The 25503-nt window shown below is 33.6% G+C and overlaps 1 protein-coding gene across 29 annotated transcripts in view; it reads left to right on the forward strand.

Moving 5' to 3' along the window:
* The window catches only part of CYLC2 (cylicin 2), a 74609-nt gene that overhangs the window by 36627 nt on the left and 12479 nt on the right, over positions 1 to 25503 (forward strand). For 5 of the 29 annotated variants that reach the window (XM_072842193.1, XM_072842192.1, XM_072842190.1 and 2 more), the window contains one exon: positions 5191 to 5357. The exons of 20 other annotated variants lie outside the window; for them this stretch is intronic. The gene's annotated coding sequence lies outside the window, so the exon portion shown is untranslated. Of the gene's footprint in view, positions 1 to 3165; positions 3675 to 5190; positions 5358 to 16155; positions 16281 to 25503 lie in introns of those variants that run through there. 4 more of the 29 variants (XM_072842186.1, XM_072842191.1, XM_072842199.1 and 1 more) reach the window with 2 other exon arrangements.

The following is a 25503-nucleotide window of genomic DNA, read 5'->3' on the forward strand; positions in this document are numbered from 1 at the left end:
TTTTGTGTCGTTTTTGTTTTGCTCACTGTTTTGTATCATAAGCACAGCCTGCATTTTTTTTACAGCCTGAATTTTTTTCTGTAGCTTTTGTTATTATAAATTTGAAAGTTGCTTGGATTTTCTTCTTTTAAGTTCCTATATAACGTTGATAATGTAGGTTTTCCAAGTACTACAAGACATGAAATAGTTATATTCTCTTTCTCAAAAAAAAGCTTCATGTTTGACATTGTCACACAGGTTTGATGGCTAACTCACTTCACTATTGAACCTTAGTACTTCAGGTTAAGGGAATTTAGGTTATTTCTGTAGAAGAGGTGACAGTCATTCTGTAAGGGTTCTTGAAACCTGATGAAACCATCTAAGGGACAAAAATGAGGTCCAAGTGAAACCTATTTTGATAACTGGAGGAAGTGAGGATGGCTGAGTAGATAAAGCATTATTAATACAGTTCTAAGTTAGGGCTCAATTTCACAAGAGATGACAGAAATCTAAAACCACTACTCTGTGGGTTTATAGAGTAAAGTTTTCTAAAGTTCTCTCATGAAGTATACAAAAAGTTTGCCTCCTCAAGAGAAGGTATTAACCTAAAGCCCATAAACATCCGAAACTTATAAGCAAGTTCTGTAGACATCTGCATTATTTTTTACACAAAGTTTGGCCTCAGTGAAAAAATGATAGCTCAGAGTTTCTATGAAAGCAATTCTAAAGAAATATTATTCAAACTCCCGTGGCCTTTGTCAAATGATGAAAGGAGAACTTGCTAAATCCTGAATTATTATCTTTAAAAATGAGAGGAGAGTGATCATGTTAAGATAAAGAAATGTTCAAAAGCTAATTAATAATGGAATATCCATCTATCTCTCCTGTTTTTTTCAGTAGTTTCAGTATTTTTGTATTACGCTCTTTCAGAACTATTTTTAATCCATCAGACAAAAATTCATTAGAAACTTCACCAGATGGAAGAATTCTGGTGTTTTGATCATTCAATATGGCATCTGGAGAGATCTAATACTTTCTAAGAAAACACAGCCTCCATTTCAAACTTTTCCCTGTTAAATTCTTTATTTTTTCCCTGTTATTTTTTTTAAATTTTTATTTATTTATGATAGTCACACAGAGAGAGAGAGAGAGAGGCAGAGACATAGGCAGAGGGAGAAGCAGGCTCCATGCACCGGAGCCCGACATGGGATTCGATCCCGGGTCTCCAGGATCGCGCCCTGGGCCAAAGGCAGGCGCCAAACCGCTGCGCCACCCAGGGATCCCTATTTTTTCCCTGTTAAATGATTAAAATAATATTTGTGCCTTCAGTATAATCTGTAGACTAACACATGATAAAAAACAACACTGCCTATGGAAATGAAGTATAATGTATTACAAACAAAAAATAATTTTAGGAGAAGATATGGGGACCGGGGAAATCCAGAGAGTAATACCTAGTTTTCTTATTAGATGAAATTATTGGGAAAAACATAACAGGAAATCTATTCATGGTACTGAATTTGTTCAGGAATTAATTTTATGGTTCTCAAAAAAGATACATACTAAATTTTTACATTTCCCAAGTTATTGCATGCAAAAGGAAATAGTTGTCACAGTACATTTGTAATTTGCATAGTTGGCAATAAGAAAAGAAAGATTTTTCAAGGTATATAGAGATGGTAAAAGAACATGGAATGGTGCAGTTCAGCCTTGGGATAAATAGGAAGTTAGTCACAAATATGCCTAGGCAATGGAAATACATTTTTGTAGAGGAAAAAAAAAAAGGTAAAGGTGTGTTTTTTATTGATACCAAGAGCAAGCACCACACAGGATGTTTGGAAATCTAATGATATATTTAAATAAAATAATCTTTAAGACAATTTTAATATAAAGCATGTCTAAAATATTTCTCTTGAATATTCCCTGGAATGTCTATTTGAGCATATCAAGTGATATGGATCACTACCTTACAGAAGACTTTTTTTTTAATTGAAGTACTTCATACAATTTTACATTAGATTCAGGTACACAGCATAATGATTTGGCACAGAGTAGGGCATTTTTGTCTTTGATTAGCTTTAATTTTAGAAGATCTTACATCCAAGATTGCACCAATATCAGTATCTGTTCAACTTCAGATAAACACAAAACCAGAAAAGATGGAAAGATGGATATTAATGTCAACCACTGATTTGATTCATATCTCAGTTCTGGAGATATGAATGGATGAATGTTAAAAGCTGATAAAGAACTGAAAAGCTAGGTAGGGAGAGTGACCTAAGATTGAGGAAAAGCAGCAACCTCTGGTAGCAGTTGCTCATCACCATGGTCTTAAAACAGGCTATGGGAGAGCTTTTTTCTTTAACACATTGCCACAGAAAGATCCTTGCCACCTGCTGTTCTTTTGGGGTAGAAAAAGATACAAAAGTATCATCATGCTAGTACCAGAGTTGTTGTGACATACAGGTAGCTATCAATGTAGGATGATTATTCTCCTGACTTTTATTCAAGGATTATAACCAAACAAGGAAAATAGCTTTAATGGGAATGATTCCCTAAATCACCTAATGGGAGCGAAGAAAAAAGGATGATCAAGAATATGATTATGTGAAAAGTCTTCCACTCATCAGAAGCCCTACTGTGAATTGCATGTAGATGAAGTGTATTAAGAATTTTAAAACACTGCATTTTTGACTTATCAATTATTTTTTCTACTCATGACATTGCTTTATTTTCTTTAGAATTTTATAGACTTTTTGTATGTGCATTCACAACAGTTATTCCATCATTGTTATATTTTCTGCTATTTACTACTTCTAAGGACATTATATTCTATATAGAATTTTTTAGTTTAAATTCTTTTATCTCCAATAGTTCTCTATTAATTTCATATTGCTGTCTTAGTTTCTCATTAATCATTGCTTGCAAGAAAGTAACAAAAAAGAAAAAGCTGCATACCAATTGATTCAGTTGATTTACCAAGGAAAGTAACTTCCTCTTAGGAAGAGAAATTCTTTTTGTCTCAGGTAAAGTACCTTAACAGATTAATGGGGTAGTTGAGCATGAAAAATGAGGCCTTCTAAGCATATCCCAGATAGAAATTACAAAAAAGTCAATTTCTCTATATAAGAAACAAACATGGATATTTTTTTTTCTTTTTCTTTCCTTTTTTTTATGGGGACAAAGGGAAAGCTGACAGTTGGTGCTGAAGAAAGTTAGCCTAAGAGACAAGGGACACCTGGGTGGTTCAGTTGGTTGAGTATCTGGTATGGACGAAAGAAAGAAAGAAAGAAAGAAAGAAAGAAAGAAAGAAAGAAAAGAAAAGAAAAGAAAAGAAAAGAAAAGAAGAGAAAAGAAAAGAAAAGAAAAGAAGAGAAAAGAAAAGAAAAGAAATCCAGGGAGAATTCACGAAAAGAAAAGAAAAGAAAAAGAAAAAGAAAAAGAAAAGAAAAGAAACCCAGGGAGAATTCTCTTTTATGTGTAATGGACATCTAATTTTAGGATAGTGATGTTTAATATGTTAAGTTTTTTTCTTGCCTCATCTACTATTGTCATCTGCTGCCCCATACCTACAAAGAAAAACATTTGCACCACTAGTTTTATTTAATAGTATTTATGGAGAATAACTGATGCATTCGTTGGGAAAATGGTAATAATAAAGAGAAAAGAGAAGATATTTCAAAAGGGGATTTAAGGTGGGCAGCATTTCTGAAACCAGCTTATAAATGAACCAGTAATTCATATATATCTCCTATTAATATTGAACCCTCCTGAAATTCAAATATTAGATAGTTGCAAAGTCTCAATGATGATTTGATTATAGTTAAAGTGTTCTTATTTAGACATAAAGGGCATCCGCAGAATGTTCAAGGCTTAGAATCATCTGAAATACATTTCAGAAAAGAGCTCTTTAATTTTCAAAGAAAAAAGTTTTTGTTGCCTCTAATTTACTTTAACAAATGAATTGATCTGAAAAAAAAAGTATGGCCATTAACTCTTTTAAAGTATGCTCTGTTTATATCTTCAGAAACTTCTTTTTCATGGCATTTCCCTCCTATCCACACCTACAGTAGTCCCTCCATTCAAGGTTTCACCTTCCATGGTTTTAGTTACCTGTGGTTAACCATGGTCCAGAAGATGATTCTCCTTCTGACTTACTGTTAGAAGGTCAACAGTAGCCTAACAATATATCATGACATATATCATCATTCACCTCACTTCATCCCACAATGTAGGCAGTTTTTCATCTCACATCATTGCAAGAAGGGTGAGTATAGTACAATAAGACATTTGGGGAGAAAGAGACAGACAGAAAACATCCATATAATTTTTATTAGAGCATAGTATTATAATTGTTCTATTTTATTAGTATTGATATTAACATCTTATTGTGCCTGATTTATAAATTAAACTTTATCATAGGTACGTATGCATAGGAAAAATCACAGTATTTATAAGATTCAGTTCTTATAAAGATTTATTCTATAAGATTCAGTATTTTTAGGCATCCACCAGAGTCTTGGAATATATTCTCACAGATAAGGGGGGAATACTAGAAATACTATACTTGAATGTAAGTAAATATATTCATAACACATATTTTCCAAAACAGTATAACTGGGTATCAATTGGACAGCCTTTAAACTTTTCTAGTCACAGTTAATAAGTCTTTCTTAGAATTTATGTAGGAGGGGTGTGTTTGTTTTCTAGAGTTTCCATAATAAAATACCACAGACTGGATGGCCTAAACAACAAATTTATTTTCTCATTCCTTTGGAAGACAGAGGTCCAAGATCAAGATGTCTGCAGAGTTGATGTCTTCTGAAATATATGTCCTTGGCTTCTAGATGACATTGCCCTCTGTCTTCACCTGTTTATCCTCCATGTGTCTGTGTCCTAATAATCTCTTCTTATATGGACATCAGTCATATTGGATTGGGGCCCACTTTAATGACTTCAGTTAACCAAAATCACCTATCTAATGTCCTTATCTCCAAGCACAGACACATTCTGAGATAACGGGGGTTAGGATTTCAACACTTAAATTTTGGGGGAAACAATTCTGACCAGGAAAATAGGCATATGAAATTAATTTATTTCACAGATTTAATTATTCATAATATTAAAGTAGTGAGTTTGGAACTCACAGCTGCAGTAGAGGAATAGAGGAATTTTAGCATCTGATGCTACTCTGGTCTGATTATATTCTAGGACTACCGTGAAGATATACTGAAAATTCTAACACCCTGGAGGAGTATAAAATCCCATTTTGTTGCTAATCTTCCTTTCATGGAAGTTGCTTGCCAGCTCTAATTTTGAGTGAACGTATTAAACACAATGGTGAAAAAATCAATTAAAAAAATCTACTCTCCATACTATGAGTGTCTCTTTCCGTGTGTTTTCTGACCTAACTCATATCCCACCTACACACAGTTGTTTGTGGCTTCTGTTTTGTAAAACTGTTAAGGCAGTCTTAGTTAAAATCATCTATTTTTTTCTATTATTCTACTTTGATCTTGGCTTCAGCTCTTATTCCTTAAAAATTGGAATATGGAGGGATATTTCTCTCCTTCACAACACAATTCTTTTGTCAGGAATTTCAAAATTTCCTCAACGTTTGCAGTTATGAGTTTGACATTATTCTGTAATTTCCACACTGACTTTTTTCATTTTCTATCATCACACTTCGTAATTTGGTTTGGTTCTTATATGAATTAAAAAATTTATACTTGCTCTGGGCTATTATTCCCCAGATTTCTCCCTTTACAAAGCTTATTTCTACGTGGATGCTCTAAAGAGCACCAAAATGTTAGCATTCAGGTTCCTCATTCCTACCTTTCCCCATTTATATCACAGTTCTTGACAGCTTGTAATTTAGCAAATAAACTTTGTGAACACGTGGTTGTCTTGAGTTAAACTCATTATCAGGGAACAAAATTCCTGTCAATAAAATTAAAATCTAAATCAATCAATACCAGTCCGCATCATTCCCCTTTAATGGATTGCTTTTGAATTTCAAACTTTTTTTTCTTTTTCCAATTTAAATGTAAAGCTTTTACAGCGGGTACTAACATTTTCAGTCTTACTCCCACTATATTCCCACCTTTCTTCTTTTGATCCAACAATATATATCAACATTGCTTTCTTCCCCCCAAAATATTTTATCCTCTCCTTCCCTGGTATTTTTATCATACCTTTTATTTGATCTGAATTATCATTTTCTTCCATTGTATCTGTCAAATATTCTTATAACCCCCAATGTCCCTACTGAGGCAGATAGCCTAATGGCATGTTTCCAGTCCATCTTCAATAATCTGAGCCTAATATCCCAGTGGCATCTACTAGAAAAATGTTGGGTTCTTCTTATCTTTATGAGCAGAAATCAGCATTAACTATGGACAACAGTATAATTCTTCCAAAGGAATTGTATTTGAAGTCTCTATCAATTCCTCTAATCAGAGTTGACTCCATTGATCAGTGAAGTTGCGCAGCAACCAGCACTTAAAAAAGGCCCTCCACTTTTTAAACTTTCATAGTTTGTTGTCATCACTTAAAAATCATCTTTGAATTTGAGTTTTATAAATGGAGTCAATATGGTCAGATTTAAATGAGAGCATTGCAGCATCTGGGGCTGGGCAAGGTAGCCGCCTCCTTGGCTCTGGCAGATTAACTCAATGGTGTCTACCAAGGGGACTTGATGGAAAACTCTCACCCGTTACCCAGCCAGATAACTGAGTACATCCCAGCATGCACATTACAATCCCTTGGGTGTCTGCATGGGTCAGGGTTATGAGCTCTGGAGAAAAATAAACTGATTTCCTGCTCCAAACCAGGGCCCTACATTTTCATTTGGTACTGGGTCCCTTATACTATAGAGCCAACCATGCCTCAAATGAATCATACAGCAAAAAATCACTCTTTACCAATTGTTCTAAAATAACAGGGGGAAAAAGAGGAAAAAATAAAGTAATAGGAACTCCTTTTTTCCCCAGATACTCATAAAGTTCAACATTTAAAGTTAAAAATAACATAGAAGGGTAAGAGGCACTCTACATCCACTGTTTGCATTTTTTCTCTTAAATGGTTTCAATAAATAGCATTACTCTGTTAAATTGATTTAATACAGTTCTGAAGGTAAGATCTGTACACATTTGAATAACTAGAAAGCATATAAGTATAATCTGACTAAAAGATAAAGGTTCTCTATATAAAAGTTGAGAAGAGATATTTCAGCGTAGTGTGGTACACAGAACATATGCCCAGATTCTGGACCTGACATTTTCTAGATGTGTATTCCTCCAACATTATTTGGTTTCCAAATATAATGTTTGTGCGTGTGTGTAGATAGATAGATAGATAGATAGATAGATAGATAGATAGATATAGATATATAAATTTGTGTGTAAATATATATATATTTGTATATATATATATTTAGTATATGTTAGTATATTAGTATAAATATTTATATATATATATATTTGTTTAAACCTAAAAATATACCTGAAATAAAATAGATACTAATTAAACTGTAGCCACTTTCTTACTCTAAAACAATTATCTTCTATTATTAGGAAAGTACATTGAGCTGTTAATTAGCTCTTAAAATATATATTACTAGGAAATAGGTAATATTAGAAATAAAAACATTCACACAAAAGAGCAAAATTTATTTTTATAATTGAGTAATCTGTTATTTCCAGGAAGATCTGTGGAAAGGGTAGATGGGGCCTTTATAGAGAGAGAAAAAAAGAAGCAGATGAGGGGATCGCTGGGTGGCTCAGCAGTTTAGCGCCTGCCTTTGGCCCAGGGCGTGATCCTGGAGACTCGGGATCGAGTCCCATGTCGGGCTCCCTGCAAGAGCCTGCTGCTCCCTCTGCCTGTGTCTCTGCTTCTCTCTCTATGTGTGTCTCATGAATAAATAAATAAAATCTTTAAAAAAAAAGAAGCAGATGATGTAACTGGTACATCATATGTGTTGATGGTTAGTGAGAATTAATGGAAGACTTTTTAAGAATATGGGTGAAGTCTTTGTTATATAGTAATGATAAATAGAGAAGGATCTATGAAGTAGTGCACCGTGGTACAGACCAGTAACAGATAACCCATAAAGCTGGCATAGGTCCAACAACTGTGTTATTCACCAGGACGAAGAACTCAACCCAAATATCTGAGCTTCCTACACCACTTTTACTGGAGAAAATAGGATAATAATGAACTATCACTAAAAATATGGGCAAACAGATATGATTAATTATGTTATGGACACTATAATGTACAACATAAAAACGACGTGAGACAGATACTATTAACATACAGATTAGGAACCTAAGGCACAGAGAGCTGATTTGCATACTACCAAAGAGATTACAAGTGGAATAGCCAGGATTGGGACTATGATTCTTCATCTCCAGAACTTATGCTTTAACATCTTTATCACATTATCTATTTGTATTGATTTTTAGTTTCCTAATATAGGTATTCCTAATTTCAATTTTTCCTCAGGTAACATCTGGCTTGTACTAACTTGGATCTATTTCTCTTTTTCTCAGTCAACATGGGGAAATATGTAGCCAGAATTGCAAAACCATCATAATGCACTTTTTTTCTCCACAATTGTTTAGGAGTAATTTTTTTTTCTTTCTCCCCTCTCAATTGCTTGGAATAGTGTAGTCATACTTCTGATGGCTTAGGAGCAATAAGACTATAGATTTCTTAAACATTTTATATTATACTTACTTTATGCTTATTTCACTCTGTGATTTGTTTTTTTTTCCAGTGATATGTTAAATGGTGGTATTTGTTCAGAACTGATCAATATAGTATTTTTCAATTACATAATTATTTTATAGTATTTTTCAATTACATAATTATTTTAACTTCAACATTTTTTATAATATGTTGTATAAAAAAGGTAAAAGTATTCTAGATTAGATTTTGAAATTATTATTGCTTTGCTGAGATTGTACTGAGGACTCCACAGTATAGCATTTGACAGGTGGTATTTATTTGATTGATGACATGGGAGAAAACAGAAAAAAACGAAGGCAAAGACAGACATGGCAAATGCGTCTGTATTTCACCTATGAATTTTAGTTTTCAGTGACTTTGACAGTTAAAATAATGCAAGGCGATTGTCACTGCATTCATTGTCACTGATTTTTTTTTCAATGTGTTCAGAAATTCATTTTATTTACATTGGAGCTAATGAGTTAGTGTTTTTTTTTTTTTTTAATTTATTTATGATAGTCACACACAAAGAGAGAGAGAGAGGCAGAGACACAGGCAGAGGGAGAAGCAGGCTCCATGCACCGGGAGCCCGATGTGGGATTCGATCCCGGGTCTCCAGGATCGCGCCCTGGGCCAAAGGCAGGCACCAAACCAGTGCGCCACCCAGGGATCCCTGAGTTAGTGTTTCTAACCAAGATAGACAATAACAGGGTCACATGAGTTATGGGAAACAGCATAGAATGTAAATTATTTTTCTATCTTTGACTAAATATAAAAATATAGATTTTAATATTGGTATATGTTTTTTAAAAATTAAAATTTATTAAATACTTATAATGTGTCAGGAGATATGAGCCTTAACACTGAACTCTTTTTCTCTGCTTAAATTGCTTTATAATATATTTTCTTGATCTACCCTAAAAATATACTCCATCACTTTGTTCTTTATTTTTCCTTCTCTGACTTCATTAACATAGCCATATACTCCTTTTCTTTGACTGTGTTTTCACAAAAAATAAGTGACTGTTAATTAATCACCCTTTGTCCCCACTTCTCAGGAATCCGCCTGCCATAGCACTTAACCAAGCTTCTTCCACCAGACTAAATTCAGTAAGAGTAGCTCTGCTTCTCTTTGGAGAGGTGTTTCAGGAGCCTAAAACTTCAACTGAGGTGTGTGCACTGCTGAAATGTACTCAAATGGCCTGAAGATTTCACTGGTAGATTTAGATACATAGTAGTGACCTTTACAGTATGTGATCTTGATATTCTAATGTATATATTTAGCTTTACCTTTTATAGTAGGAGATGCTGAAGCTGAATACAATCCTCCTTATGTAATGTTGAACAATATAGCATGTCCTTATTTTAAAGCTGCTAATTTCAATAAGTCCCCAAAAGCAATTAGGTGTGAGCTTCTAGCTTTACCTAGTTAGTGCTTGTAGGTGGGCAATAGAGATGGACTACCCCTACTTCCATTTGGGATTAGAAGTGAAGAAGAAAATAGTAAATATTCATACTTAGATACATGTGGGTGTCCCCAGACACATGATCCAGGGTCATATATGGTCTCACATGAATTCTAGGTTTATAAATTATGTAAGAGAGCCAAACATACATTTTCCAATGAAAATTGTTAGATTTTATTGAAACACAAATAAGAAGGAATTATGGCTCTCTCGTATTATTGTGACAATATGCCAATTTCTTAAGTCGAGTTAGTTAAAATACTCATGAAACAATTGTAAACCCAAAGGATAAGAAGGCAATTTAAAAGTCCTGAGATTAAAGCACTGCCTCTGGAAACCAAGTTTGCAAATAAATCAACAGTAAAGTAGAGTGGATTCTATCTTACTGTCAGAATGAAAACAAAAAAGAACACAGAAGCACAGAAGATACATAAGCTAGAATTGGAGAGAGATCTCCTTAAGATAAATGAGAAAATATTAAGGGACAGATCAGATACATATGAAATGAAAAATGAGATATTTATAGTGAAATAAGCCAATATGCAGGAAAGTGTAGGCTTATTCACATTTAACTTTTTAAGGAAGACATTGGACAATGTGTCTTAATTAGTAACGCGCTCTGGGATAGGAAAGCAGCACATTCTCAGGGCAGCTCTCATTTGGTACAAATGTGGGATTCAAAAGAAAAATTGAAATTAAGTGGTCTGATTACTTTCACTTTCCAAGAGATAATTTGCACATTTTATTTTCCCTCTATATTTTAAATAAAGTATTATAGTAAACATCAAATGTTTAAGTTGATTTAGTTTAAGTACAAAAGCCATGGATTCTGAAAGAATTTTGATGATGATAAATATTGGATTTTTTTTCCCTATTCACAATCCACCACTCAGATAACATTTAGTCCTGGAACATAATTTTCCTGGGAAGCTTATTGAGGGCTAAGATTTAGCTTTTTATTTGTTTCTTTCCTTTCTTAGTAGTTGGTAGCATGAGGCTGGTACTATAATAATTCAATTTTATATTAAACTCTTTAAAAGTGATATTCATGTGAGACTTTCCATTGGATCTAAACAATTTCTGATGTCCTAAACTACTTAGCACCACTCCATAGAGAAACACCTAAGACTAAAACTTTCATTTGAACCCTAGCTTTACCTATGTTCTGATCTAAGTTAATCATATTATAAAATAAGCTAGAACTTGGCCTATTAAGCTAACGTCATCAATTCAGTCCACCAGCCATTTGCGGAAGCTCCTACAGCGTATATTTTTATTGATGCTTTCAGCATTTGATACTAATGCAAAAAGTGCTCAGTTAAGCTGTCACCAGATTCTTGCACAGATATTGTGAGATGATAAATGGTCACTGTAGTTTGAACCCATTAAGATTTTGTATATTTTGTTACTCAGCAATAATAAGTGATGAACGGAGCAAAGAATTTCATAAAAAGCTTTGGCTTGCAATTAATATTCTGCTTTGTTGAGTGAGCCTGAACCATGGTGTGAATTAGTTTACCCACTCTTGAAGTCCTCAATTCTAATACAATGCAGTAAAAAAGCCTGCTGTGATTATAATCCCTCGTATCAGTCCTGGGTCTTAAAATCTACATAAATTTAGACAGGGAGAAACAACAAACTGAAACAAACCATGCCACTAGAACCTATTCTTAGTCAATCCCAGTATAAAGTTTTGTGTTTTTTTTTTTATTTTACATTTTTCTCACTGCTGTGAACAAGGTATTTTATTCCACATCATTATCTTTATTATCACTCTGATACATAAAGAAATCCATGATATTTCTGTATCTATTTCACAACAAAGACTTCACTGAAACACTTAATATTTCTGATACCTGTTTAGCTGATTGTCACATGCTTTTGAAGGTAGATAATCCTATCACCTATAGCATGGTGGAGGGTGGGAGGTGAGATACAGAGAACTTTTGTAATACTTAAATCTTCCGTAATTTTCCGTAATTGCAATACTAGTATCCAAAGAACACGTAAATAAGAATAATAAGTAAAATCACACCTGAGAATAGCTTCGTTGTATACCTTTAATGTGGATACCTTTAAAGTCTACAGCTCATATGCTTACTTGATTGTTTAGTTTACGGTTCGTTTTTATAAACTGAAAAAAATTAAGAGTAATAACCCCAACTCCTTATAGGTAATAATAATTTTATCAGTGGACTTTTTTAAGTTTTTGTTTTTTCTAGTCATCTCTTTTCTTTTTAAAACACTGGGACTGGAAGAATAAAATTCATGGGGCACCAACAAGATCTCCATTATAAAAGAAGTCCAACTGTGCTTTTGATCTTCTTTTCCATTCCTGTTTTGGTGTAATGCTAATTTCACCTTGTCAAAGCAGAGTCCACAATTGTGACTTGACATCTGCTTTTTTTTTATTTTATTCCAAATATTTTAGAAGCAAAACAAGTCATAATAAGCATACAAAGTGCTGAATTTTACACTGCTAGCCTCTTGTCTTTTTCTTTGATATTTTAATAGGGGATTGCTAAAAATTTAAATGGAACTTAAGGTGGATACTGCTCCAAAATATCTTATTCTAAGATAGCAGTTAACTTCCAAGTTATTATCTACTCAAAGCTTTTCAGCTCCTGTATTAACTTAGCCAGATAGCACCAACACTAATCATATCCTTCTAAAAGTGCTCTGTCCTGTAAATATTGTAGAACAATAGTATTGTGATATATTTGTATTATGCAGGTTTTCCCTTTCCATTTCCATTGTCACCTCCCTCTCTGTCAGCTGATCTTTGAAGTTGAAATATCTCTTGTCCTTTTTTGTGCCCCCCCTTTCTTCTTTTTCTTTCCTCTCCCCCCTCAACCCTACTATATAAATATTCCTACAAGAAGATCCTCCTATCCACTCCATTGGTTTAAACTGCTATCACTACCACCTCTTAAATATCCATCTTAGGCTTTGAGCTTTCTTGAACTCTGATCTGAATTTTCTACTGATTCTTCAACTTCCTTATTTTGTGTCCTTCTAAGTACTTCAAATTAAAAATGCCCCAAGCTAAATCTTTTATGTTCCCTTCCCAAAACTGGCCCTTTTATCAACATTCTGTATCAGAAATTACAACTACTTTTCAATTGTTCAAGCCAGCAGTCTGAATTCCACTATTTCTTTTTTTAAGCTCATTTCTCAGATCTGCTCCCAAATATCTCTGATTTATTTACTTCTTTATATATCTACTGTTAACACCCTAGTTCATATGCACCCACACAGAATGTATGAATTATCAAAACAGCCTTCATCTTCCTGCTTATGCTCTGATCCCTTTCCACACTAATTCTCCCCAGTGGCAGGCAGAAATGTGGCATTTTTGATACAAATCTAATTGTTGTCTTCATGATTAAAGTACTTAATGACTTAATTTCTATGGGCTGAAAAATTATGCCTTTAAAGCCTCCCAAGTTCTTGCCCTTACATCTCTCTTAACAAACTCTTCATTGATTCACTGCAATTCAGCTATGATGGAACACTTTTTGTTTCCTGTTTGCTATTCTCCCCCAGAACTAAGATATGTTATCAAGGTGACCTTCCATTTCACATTTATAATTTCCTGTACTTTACCTTTATATTTGGTGTACTTTTTTTTGGCTCTTTAATTATCTCTTGTCATTAACTGGATATCATTCTACTACAGTTTTAAACATTCAAGTTAATTGCACTCCTGCTATAGTTAAAATTGTTTCAATCTTCAAAGAACACTTTTGTAATTATTATTGTCACACACACAAACATGTACGGACACTTCTATATGGCTTCAGAAACATTCCCGTATTAAGCTTTTATTACAATTGTTTCCTATGGTTATCAGTTTTTACAATAATATAGACCAAAATTAATAGCTGGATTCTAACCATTATAAATAGAATGATTCCTTGCCAAAATGCAAACTACTTTCTATGTTTAATGAGATCATCTCACAAATGCCTCTGTTCATTCTTTTGCCTGAGGGAAGCAGTAAATATCATGATGTTATTTTTCATTATTATCATCTTTGTCTCTTCTCTCTTAAATTTTATGAGGTATTTTTGCCTATTTTCTTGACTTTAGAATCTTTTTTTTTTTTTGTATTAAGATATATTTAATTTATCTGCCGGTGGAGCAGTAGGCATTTGTTACATATATTAAAGTTGGGCTAGGACGAGAACCTTAGGCATTATTTGCCACTTACATCTTCAAATCCTTGGGGATTAGATGCATCCATCACTGTGGGAAATATTAATGTACTAAAGATCTCACATTTCAAAAGGCATGCTCTAATCTTCGGAATATTTCAGTGCCTCAAATCTATGCTATATTCTGCTCCAAAGTTTCAGAAATTTGCCACTCTCCTTCAGGGAATACTAACGTCACGGAAAAAAAAAAATAGTAGGGTTCCTAACACTTCAGAGATGTTTTTCCAAAGCAGTCCTGTCACTATTACATGTGGGGTGTGTAGGTGTGCACACACACATATGCACATACGTTAATATTATTACTTACAATACTGTTTTTCAAATGCTTGACTGAAAATCCTTTTTTTTTTTTATTTTTTTTTTTTGACTGAAAATCCTATGAAGAGGTAAGACTTTCAGAATGACAGTCTGAGGAACTCGGGGAAACCTCTCTCACTGGTAAAATATGTATTAAGCTATTCAAAATTTGTAATGACAGTTATTGAAAGTCTTTGGAGATTTACTAAAGAACATACAATATTTTCACAAAATTGGCAAAATTTAACAAAAGATCTATGGAGCTTAAAATGGACAACCATCCACTCACAGTTCTGCTCCCGTGGACTGTCCTCTGGCTCCCTGTGTACAGGAGCTATTCTGGGTAAATTAGGCTGGTGAACACCAGCAGATACCATTACTCCTTACATTTCCCTCACTGCAGCAGGCCTGTATCAAGTGGGTGGTAGCAATGGACAATGGTGCCACTATCCTGTCTTAAACTTCTAATATGGATCCAGTGTGGCAGCTGTTGAAGTATAGAGTCCCCCTTTCCTGCAGAGTTGTGTGTTGCCGGACAATTGCTCTTGTGGTCTTGGCAGTCAAGCATCAGCCGTATTATCCTCTAGTTTCCTTACAGGCACTGGAAATGGAAGATCCCATCCTCCCAGTTCTGTGCTACAGAAGGTCACACTAAGCAGTTCTCACCTCCCCCCACAAGCAGCTCCTCTCCATAGGAAAAATATCTGTTAGGCAGTTGGGAAAGATCAAGTTCCCTCCTCTAACTCCCCAAACATGCAAGTTCTGTTGTATATTCAGAAGTTCATCTCAAGGTGGGGTATGAGCAAGCATCACATCTAGAAACTCCACAGATCTTACCAAGTGATTAAACTTTAATTTTTATCAAGTTGTAAAATGGATCATGCCTCAAGATGTGATCCCCAACAATAAAGCAATCAGCTAGCAGTTAATGGAGGCTAACAGTTGGGTCCAATACCAATAGATGCAGACTAGCTGGAAGCTGAACAGGAGATAAGAAAAAAAAGATTGTCAGAGTGCCCAGCTAAATCCAAAATGAAATTAAGAAAGCAACCATATATACAAAAATGATTTTAAATGTTAAGAATAAATTGAACATGGGTGCCCCGGTGGCTCAGTCAGTTAAGCATCTGTCTCTTGATTTTGGCTTAGGTTATGATCTCAGGGTTGTGAGATTAAGTCTTACACTGGGCTCCACAGTAGGGAAGGACTCTGCTTAAGATTCTCTCTCTCATTCCCAATTTGCCCCTCCCAATCTCCCCTTCAAAAACAGAATAAATTGAGTATTAAAAAGTACAAGACTTCTACACTAAACTTAACACTGCTGAAGGAAATAAGATCTAGATAAATGGAATGCTATCTCATACACATATACTAGAAGCCTCACTATTGTTGAAATGCCAATACTTCTCAAACTGATCTCCAGATTTAATGCAAACTCTATTACTTTCAACTTGCTTTTTTTGCAGAAACTGACAAGATGATCCTTACACTTATGAGAAAATCAAAGGACCCAGAATTGCCAAAATAATATTGAAAAACAAGGAAAAAATGAGAGTGCTCATGCTTCACAATTTCAAAACTTACTACAAAGGTAGTAATCAAGATAGTGAGTTAGAGGCATAATGCTAAATATATAGATAGAAGTGAAAATCCTGAAGAAAGAAAATTAAATTTATGCTTAAAATGATTTTTGACAAAGGTTTCAAGATAATTCAATGTGTAAATATAGGTTTTCAACAACTTGTGTTGGAACAACAAGATAACCAAGGCAAAAGAATGAAGTTGGACCCACACCTTATATACAAAAATTAACCAAAATAGACCATAGCCCTAATTATAAGGGCTAAAAACTATAAAATTCTTTTTAAAACACCAATGAATTCTAATTTATTCCTATAAATAAATAAATTCTAATTCCAATTCTAAAACACTGAAGAGTAAGCCTTTGTGACTTGGGTTAAGCAATGGTTTCTTAGATATGACATCATACAAGGAACAGTAACAACAACAATAATAAAAATATATAAATTATCTCATCGAAATTTCAAAAAAAACCAACATCTGCACTTCAAAGAATATCATCATGAAAAAGAAAACCTGCAGAAAAATATTTGCCTTAAAACTATATAAAGATGACTGCCAACTCAATAACATAATAAATAATTGAAAATGAACAAAAATCTGAATAGATATTTCTACAAGCATGATAGACAAGCAGCCAATAAACATACAAAAAGATGCTCAACATTATTAGTCAATAGGGAAATGCAATTCTAAACTACAGTGAGATGTCACTTCATGCCCACTATGATGGCCAAAATAAAACAAAGATAGTAACATGTGCTGCCAACACTATGGAGAGATTAGAAGCACTACATTGCTGGGTAGATATGTAGAATGATATAGCCGCAAACTTCTTGGTAGTTCTGTAAATAGGTAAACAGTCACCATATGAATGAGCAATTCTACTCTAAGAGAAATGAAAACATACAGCCACACACACACACACACACGATATATATATATAAAAAAGATATATATATATATATATATATTGCTACATATATATACCATATTGCTAAGTAGTTGTTTTAGTTGTTTGATGTCTTTAGAAATAGCAGAAAACATGTAATTGATATTTGCTATTTTTATTTCTGAAACATGAACTTTAAGATAATAATACATGTATACTTATTGTCCTAATACATCTTTCTTACTATATTTTTATATTTCTCTCCTATCTTCCTTTTTCTTCTACCATTATTTTCTACTTTTACTACTCCTGCTCTTCTTCCCTCCCTTTTTTTCATCTTTGTCTCCTCCTTCTACCATTCCTGCAGGGTTTTTTTTGTTTGTTTTGTTTTGTTTTTTGCTTTTTATTTTTATATTTTTAAGAAATAAGGTATTTGTCAGGGAGCCTGGGTGACTCAGTCAGTTAAGTGTCTGCTTTTGGCTCAGGTCATGATCCCAGGGTCCTGGGGCTGAGCCCCAAAATAGGGTCCTTGTGTAGTGAGGAGTCTGCTTCTGTATCTCCCTCTGCTGCTCCCCCTGCTTATGCTTATTCTCTCTCTCTTTCTCTGCCAAATAAATAAAATCTTTAAAAAAATTTTAAAAATATGGTATTTGTCAACAGAAATCCTTATTTCTGTTCAATTTTTTTTAACAATATGGGAGCCATATAGTGATTAATTATTTTGTCTACTACACTTGAAGCCATCTATTCACTCCTAAATCTCCATCTCTCTATCTTACCATATTAATTTCTTTCTATTGCCTTTTACTCTGGTGAAATAAAGAAACTGACACAACAGTATACTCCCAGCCCCCTCCTGCATTAAGTTTCTGGTTGGTTAACGCTGTGGTGGCTAAATTTCTACTTAGTTTCTCCTATTTATTCTCTTCTATTTATTTTTCTTATGGCAATTATTATATTAGTTTACATAGATTATCTAACACAAATATTTTGAATCCTGTTAGGATTCTCATTTACATATAGTTCTGAGATTCTATAATTTTGCTTCTCAATATCTGTCATTTTAACTAATCACATTTTGATTTTTTATTTGTCTTCATTTTCTTTTTTTTTTTTTTAATTTATTGATGATAGTCAGAGAGAGAGAGAGAGAAGCAGAGACACAGGCAGAGGGAGAAGCAGGCTCCATGCACCGGGAGCCTGACGTGGGACTCGATCCCGGGTCTCCAGGATCGCGCCCTGGGACAAAGGCAGGCGCCAAACCGCTGCGCCACCCAGGGATCCCAACGGCACCCACTGATTTCAGTTCAGTGATGTTGCTGTTCCCTTTACAAATAAATAAAATGCAGTATTTCAGGTTTCTTTATCTTCTCATCTCCCTCATTCCCCACCTTCCTCCCCCCACCCAGCCCCCAGTGAATTACTTGGTAGATCACATTCTATTGAACTGTGGCTCTGATATTAATATGTTCACTGGAGCAACAGTACAGAATATTCCACTGGAAGACAGTATTAAGAGTAGAGAATTAAAGATATGAAGTTAAAAACAAAAGCAAAAAACAAACCTTAAAAACACAAAAACTAATTTCTTCAGAACAGACTTTTCCTTGGCATATGTCTGAAAGTTTGACTGTTTTAATTAAGGCACTTATTCATCCAAAAAAAGTTTCTTATGATTACCTTTATATTTCTGTTTTTAATGTTCTTGAATCAAATTTAATGATGTTAAATTTCTATACTTTAGATCTTAACTTTCTATTACAATTTTGTTTCCTCTCTAAAGATTTTAGATTTTTACCATATTATTTTGAAATCTGATAGAGTGGCTTTTTATACTAAGTATCACTGAAAATGTTTTATAGTGTTGATTTTTCTGCTCTGATACTTCTGATATTACTTAGGATATAAACGTATTATGGGTTTCATAGAGTCCTATATTATTTCATTCAGATCCACTTTAATTCTTATAGATTTTTGTGTAAGCCACTCTTCAATATCTATCTGATTTTTTAATCACCGATTTCATCATGTAACAATATAAAATACAATCTAAATGCAACCTTTAATTTTATACTAATATATTAATATAAATTCTTTCTTAGCACAATCTCAAATGTTACTTTCTCTGTTCTACATAGTAAATTATCTCAACAGTTCTCATTTAGTATTGCTTTCTATTTGTCAATATTAATTGGGAAAGGCACAGCTGTACTTGTAAGTAGATTCTCCTCTGTTCCTGCACTTTTACCCTCATAATAGTGTGCTAAATAAAAACTAAACTAAAACAATTGATTTCTAATACCAATACTGAAGAATGATTGTTATAAAAACATTGACAAGTTAGAGGTCCAAAAGACTAAGAGAAAAAAAAGGGGTCAGAAACTAAAGTAACGGGCAGCCCCGGTTGCTCAGTGGTCTAGCGCCGCCTTCAGCCCGGGGTGTGATCCTGGAGACCTGGGATCGAGTCCCACATCGGGCTCCCTGCATGGAGCCTGCTCCTCCCTCTGCCTGTGTCTCTGCCTCTCTCTCTCTCTTTCTGTGTGTGTCTCTCATGGATAAACAAAGAGAGAAAGAAGAAAGAAAAAAGAAAGAAGGAAAGAAAGAAAGAAAGAAAGAAAGAAAGAAAGAAAGAAAGAAAGAAAAGAAGAAGAAGAAGAAGAAGAAGAAGAAGAAGAAGAAGAAGAAGAAGAAGAAGAAAGAAAGAAAGAAAGAAAGAAAGAAAGAAAGAAAGAAAGAAAGAAAGAAAGAAAGAAAGAAAGAAAGAAAGAAAGAATCTAGAGTAAACCCAGCCAGGAATATCTTTGTTCTATGTCTTCTTGATACTTAGTTTATTAATTACAGTAGAAGCGCATGTTACACACCCATATATTTATTTAGTCTGATAAATAAATGACTCTCTAATCATCTTCCTATCATTTAAATGGGGGAGATATTAAAGTAATATTAGTCACCTGATCATGAGTTTCATGGAATGCAGTATTTTGGTTTAGAATCAGTCTTTATTTTTAATATAATGTATTTATATAAGAAGACTGACTCCTGCCTGTTATTTTTTCCCCTAAAAGGGAAAAAAGGATTACTAGTGTTTTGCCCATCAGAGAAAATAAATGGAAATATATGATTCAATATTCAAACACACAATCACTTTCTTAGATCCATCAGAATACTGAACTTAACTAGATACATAATCCCCTGAAATCAGGTGAAAAAGATGAATCTTGAGAGGCTTAACTGAGATCTACTTAGCTGAGATCTACTTAGCTGGAGCAAAAGCCTATGAAACCATAAAATGACAGGAACAATTAAAAAGTGACTTTGATGAATTACTGAGTGTTGATTAGTATGAGACTGAGAAACTTCTAGAATTTCTTGAAAACTACAATTTTCTGTTGGTCCCTAAACTTTCATGGACTTTATCTCCAGAAACTTCACTGAGTACTCATGATAAGAAGTTTGCTGAGATCAATGTCTTCCAGTTGCTGGCAGGTACAAGAAGAGATTATTTCATTGTGAAATTTGCCCAGAGTGTTTTCTGTAAGAAAGGCTGACTCTCCAGGGAAGAGTCTTTTGTAAAGTCTTATCAAGAATTGTGAAGAAAGGGCATCCTTTCCACTCCAGAACTCTCTAGCTTTCTTATTTCAAATGAGGGGTGGGGCGGGGAGCAAGGTAGTATGCAAGATGAAACCCTTTTTAAGTTCACATGCAAGAAATACAGGTCCACTAAAATGCTAAAATTTAATTGGAAAATTGTGGAATCCTCCATCTGCCCTACACCATGCTACTTACACCAACAGAGCTACTGTATAATAATAATGGATTTTTACTTCCAAGAGTGGAAAGACATAGACTCTTTGTGTATGGGGGAGTACTCAGGGAAGCCTAGCAAGATGGAAGACAAAAACAGGACACTAGAAGAATATGAAGCCTCTGACAACTCTACTACAGCAAACATTTAGCATCGCCTAACTCCTAGCCACATCAGCACAAATACTCATATTTACCTCAGTTACAATTACCAAAATGGCATGCCTGAATTTCAACCAAAATTTACAAGGCATACTAAAAGGCAAGAGAGGCAAGGAAAAAAAAAAAAAAAAAAAAAAAAGACACTCTGAAGAGACAAAGCAAGTATCACGAACAGACACAGATAAAACACAGATGTTAAACTTATTAGATCAGGAATTTAAAATAACTTTGACTGGTATGTTAATAGCTCTAATAGAAAAATAATGCAACCTACAAAAATTGGTCAGTAATCAGAAAGATGGAATTTTTAAATAAAAATCAAAAGGGGATATTAGAAATTAAAAAACGCTATCAAAGAAATATTAAAAAAAGAAATATCTTTGATGTGCTCATTATTCAACTTAAAATGGCCCCCAAAAAAGAATAAGTGAGCTTAAAATTATGTTAACAGAAACTTTCCAACATGAAATTTAAAGAGGAAAAATAATCAGCAAAACAAAACACTTAAGAACTGTGAAACAATTACAAGGTGTGACATATGCATCCCAAGAGTACTAGGGGAAAGAAAAAGAACAGTGAAGAACAGTGAAGAAGAAATATATGAGGTAGTTTGACATAATGATATCCAAAGGCTTTCCACATTTAATTATGTACCCAAACCATAGATCCAGAAAAATCAGAGAACACCAATCACCACCACCACACCCTAGTTAGTCATATCATCATCTTATAATGCAGAATACCAAAGACAAAGAGAAAATTCTGGAAAAAGCCAGTGTGTGTACATAGAAGGTGAGGGCATCTTATCTCTTTAGAAACAAGGAGAATAACTGCAATGGACTTTTCGTCAGAAACTAAGCATGTAATAAGAGAATAGGAAAAACATGTGAAGTATTATAAGAAAAATGCCACCAACCCAGAGTTGTTTTTCTTTTTAATTTTATCTATTTATTTGAGAGAAAGGGAAGAGTGAACATGAGAAAGAGAGAGAGAGAAGAAAGAGAAAGAGAGAAAGTCCACCAGTGGACTTTGGAGAGAGGTAGAGGGAGAGGGAGAGGCAGGCTCCCCACTGATCAAAAAGACCCAATGTGGGGCTTGACCCTAGACCCCAGGATCATGATTTGAGCTGAAGGCAGATGCTTAACCAACTGAGCCACCCAGGCATGCCCAACCCAGAATTTTAGAGCCAAAGAAATTATCCTCCAAAGTGAGGGGGAAATGATAACTTTCTTAGACAAACCAAAACTAACAGCATTTTGACAGGAGATTTGCCTTGCATAATGGGTTAAACAATTTTTTTAGGCAGAATGAAAATTATATAGGCCAGAAAACTGGTTTTACATTAAGAAAGGAAGTCTGTCAGAGAAGAAATACAATAAGGTAAAATATCAATTGTTCTTATTTGTAAACTAAAATATCACTTTAAAATAATAATAGTAATAATTATTGGGTGATAACAACATGTAAAGAGTGAAATAAATGATGGCTATGTCATAAGGTATAGGAGGAAGGAACTGGGAATGTTCTATTGTAAAACATCTCTGCCACATAGGAAGCATATAAACGTATTTAAAAGTGGAATTTACCTAGTTCAAATGTTTATTCTAAACCCTAAGGAAAACACTATTTTGTTTAAGGAAGCATAGCTGGTATGCAAGAAGAGAGATAATATGGAATCATATAAAATGTATAATCAAAACTAGAAAGAAGTATCTCTGGAAAAGCAACTGCAATCATAGCTGGCATTAACCTAAATGTAAAAATGATCATTTTATTTGCTAATTGACTATACCAAAAAAAGCCAGAAATTGTCAAACTAGAAAAAAACAAAAAAAGAAACCAAGATCTGACTATACATTGTCTGTAAGAAACTCACTTTAAATATTAAAGACATGTAAAACTCTAGTAAAGGGGTAGAGATATATCATGATACACTAATTTTGAAGAAAAAAATAAGTAGTTATATTAATTTCAGACAAAACGGTCTTTATAAAAAAGAAACTTATCAAGTATAAAGACAGACATTACATAATGATCAATGGCCAGTTTTCTAAGAAGACATAATAATTGTTAATTTTTGTATACACCCAAGAGAACATCAGAATACATGAGACAAAACTAACAGAACTGCACAGAGAGAGACAAATCTACACAGATTTGAAAATTTTGAAACCCCTCTAACAGTAATTGATAATCAAACAGGAAAAAAAATCAATGAGGTGTAGTTGACCTGAATAGCACTAGCAATCAACCTGCTCTGACACACACAAGATAATCCATCTAACAATATTAGAATTAATCTTTCCAAGATCGCATAGAATATTCACCAAGATAAACCACATTCAAGTCCACAAACATGCCTTGGGAAGACAATTTTAAAAAGAAATCATACAAACTATGTTCTCTAATCATAAAGGAATTAAACTAGAAATAAATAGTTGAAAGACAGGGAAAAAAATCCAACATTGAGAAATTAACAACATGCATATAATGAGTATATCAAACAAAAAACAAGTTTCAGGGGCACTTGTGTGGCTCAGTCAGTTACGTGCCTGGCTCTTTATCTCAGCTCAAGTCTTGATCTCAGTGTAATGTGTTTAAGTCCAGTATTGGCCTCATGCTGGGCATGGAGCCTACTTAAAAAAATAAAAAAATAATAAAATTTAAAGTTTAAAACAAAAAAACTTTTAAAAAACAAGTTTCAAAATAAAATTTAAAATATTTTAAAAGGAGTGAAAATAAAAAATCAACTTATCAACTTTTGGAGTGATGCAGTTTGTAAAGAAATATTTTAGAATTAAAGGTATATATTAGAAAAAAAGGAAGATCTAAAATCAATAATCCAAGCTTCCATGTTAGGCAATTACAGAGAGAAGAGCAATTAAGCCTACAGCAGAAGAAAAGAAATAATAATAATAATAATAATAATAATAATAATAATAATAAATAAAGCAGAAATCAGTAAAATGGATAATGGGAAAAAAAGAAAATTAAAAACAAAAGAGGCTTCTGTGAAAAGATAAAAATGATGCCACAAATTTGCAAATTAGCAATAAAAAAGAGTGGGTGGCTCAGTCTGTTAGGTGTCCAACTCTTGATTTTGACTAAGGCAATGACCTCACGGTTGTGAGATCGAGCCCTACATTGAGTCTGTAGGTCTTTTTCTTTCTCTTTGTCTCCCTCTCTCTCTGCCCTTCCTTATCTCTCTCTCTCCTTCACTTTAAAAAAATAATAATGAAAAATGGTTTAAAAAAAGAAATAAAAAGGGGATCATCATTACTCATCCCATAGACATTCAAAGAACATTACAGACAACTCTATTCTCAAAATGTATTAATTTTGGTGAAATATACCAATTACCTGACAGAGACAAACTAATCATTTTTACAAAAAGAAAAACAAATAATATGAATAGCTGTGTATTAAAAAGAGACATTAAATCAATCATTAACATTTTTCCAAAAGAGATATAATCAGGCCCCAATAGTTTCATTGATAAAGTCACCAAACATTTAAGGATCTTTTCTAGAAAATAGAAGCAAAAGGAGAAACTTATAGTTCATTCTGTAAAGTTAGTATTACCCACATATTAAATCCATGTAAAGACATTACAACGAAGGAAAATTGCAAACCAATATACCTCATGAACATAAACATAGAACATCCTCCAAAATATTAGCAAACATAATATATGATGATACAACACAACCACAACTTTTAATCTCACAAAAGGTATACAAAGTTAATTGGATATCTGAAAATCAGTCAGTACAAATTATCACATTTCATGAACATATCAATTGACATAGGAAAAATGCTTGACAAATCCAATATCCATTCATGTAAAAAACTCAACAAATTAGCAAGAGAGATGAACTTTGTCAATTTGATAAAGAACATTAACAAAATATCTACCACTAAAATCACACTTTATTGTGAAAATTGGATACCCATTCCCTAAGATCAGAAACAATAGAGGCAAGGATGTAATATCTCATTACTCCTATTAAACATTTCCCTGTATGTTCCAGCTTGTGCAATAAGACAAGAAAAGGAAGTATGAAGTGCACAGATTGGAAAAAGATAAATAAAACTGTTTCTGTTTTCAAATGATTCTATATACAGAAAATCCTAAATATTTATAAAATAGTAACTTTCTGGGACTAAGTGAATATACCAAGGTCATAGGATATAGGTTGATATGCAATTCAATTTCTTTCCATGTAACAGTAATGAGGCAGGAGTTTGAAACTTCTTAAAATAAGATTTACAGTAATATATCCTCCAAAAGCACATATTTCACATATTTATACTCAGGTATAAATATAAGAAACTGTATAGAACCTCTACGTGGGGGTAGCCTGGGTGGCTCGGC

Source organism: Canis lupus, chromosome 10 (genome assembly GCF_048164855.1).
Source record: "Canis lupus baileyi chromosome 10, mCanLup2.hap1, whole genome shotgun sequence".
NCBI lineage: Eukaryota > Metazoa > Chordata > Mammalia > Carnivora > Canidae > Canis > Canis lupus.